The sequence below is a fragment of the Corvus brachyrhynchos genome, unplaced genomic scaffold, assembly GCF_000691975.1.
Source record: "Corvus brachyrhynchos isolate BGI_N302 unplaced genomic scaffold, ASM69197v1 scaffold721, whole genome shotgun sequence".
In the NCBI taxonomy this organism is placed as follows: domain Eukaryota; kingdom Metazoa; phylum Chordata; class Aves; order Passeriformes; family Corvidae; genus Corvus; species Corvus brachyrhynchos.
In genome coordinates this window covers 92,331-93,946 of record NW_008235982.1, presented here as the reverse complement: position 1 = coordinate 93,946, position 1,616 = coordinate 92,331, and positions in this window count along the sequence as shown.

Genomic DNA, 1,616 nt, shown 5'->3' with positions numbered 1-1,616 from the left:
ACCTCCGGACCCCTGGGGACACCTGGGGACACCTCGGGACCCCTGGGGACACCTCGGGGACCCCTGAGGACACCCCACCCACACCGGGGGTCACACAGTTTCCCCAGCCCCGGGGCGTCCCGGGACAAGAGGCGCTTTGGGGTCAAATGCGGGGGAATTGGGGTTCAGCCGGTCAATGACGGCCTCCCCGACCCCCCAGTTTATTCCCTTTTCCCCATTTCTCACTCCAGAAGGGGCTGCGGTGGCTCCTGGGAATATGCTGGGATTCGCTTGATGCTGGGATTGGGTTTGGAGTGAATTAGCCTTGGATCGGTGCCTCGTTAGGGAGGGATCCTGGCGGGATTCCTGAGGGATAAATGGGGAGAGGTAATGCCAGGAGCAGGGTCGGATCCCGCCGGGAGATGGAGAACAGGTTTGGATCCCTGGTCCCCGCTGGGTGAGGAGGGATGAGGCGGGATCCCCACCGGATGGACAACAGGGACAGATCCTGGATCCTGCAGGAGAACAGGGGATGAGACCAGATCCCAGACTCCAGTGGGAGATGGAGGACAGATCCTGGGTCCTGCAGGCAGGTGGGGGATGAGGCTGGATCCTGGTGGATGGAGGATCCACCAGGGGATGTGGGACAGTGTCAGATCCCAGCTCCTGCCAGTGAATCCCAGTGCCGTGGAGGCTGTCGGTGAGTTCGGGGTAAAATCGCCGACTTTCTAGTGTGTCCTGCGGCCCCCTGGAACATCCCGAGGATCCTGGTGATCCTCACTAGGGAGGAATTTCCCAAACCCGTGGATTTCCCCCGGCAGGAGGTGCCAGTGCCCCTCAGGTGCGGAGCTTCTGAAGTACCGAAAATCCCCAATCTTCCCCTAAAATCCAGGTGCTCCGGGATTCCTTGTGTCAGGAAAATGAATCCACAAACACCAGATGTTTATGTCCAAAAAGGAGACAGAGGAGTCCTGTTACTTCATTCGAATAAAGGGAGAGGCCATGGGGCATTCCCCTGGGGTTTCCCAAATTGTTAGATGCAGCCTCCTTTTTATCCTAATTTCCCGGCCACATCACCCTCTTCCTTTTCCCCGTTGGCTGAGGTACTTGAGATGTACAGAATTCCCGAATCGCTTAATACAGACCCCCTTCTAATGTGTACCCCCCCTTTTTCTTTTCCTGTGGAATTCATGGTTCCCCCCTTCGCTTCTTTCGCCTCTCAGTATCTGGCTTTTACCTATCAGCAGACCCATAGTTTGTTTCTAAAGACAAATCCATCTCATTCCTTTCACCAGGAAGCCCTGGGGCGGGGTGGGGAGGTTTTTAGTCAGAGTGATTTACCCAAATCGCGGTCATTAACTTCAATCCCGGCGATTTACCCAAATCCCGTCGATTTACCCAAACGCCGGCGCCTTCCAGTCGGGAAGGGGACGGCGCAAACTCCTCCTGGAGCTGGGCCAGGGCGGTTCCTTCGGCTGCACTGGGCACGTGCAGCGGCCTAGGAAAACTGGGAGTACTGGGACCCAGCACGTGGAGCTCCGTCCAGCTCCGAACCGCGGGCACAGGGAGCAGCGGCGGCACCGGGAGCAGCGGCGGCACCGGGAGCAGCATCAGCACCGGGTACAAGGAGGTTGGGA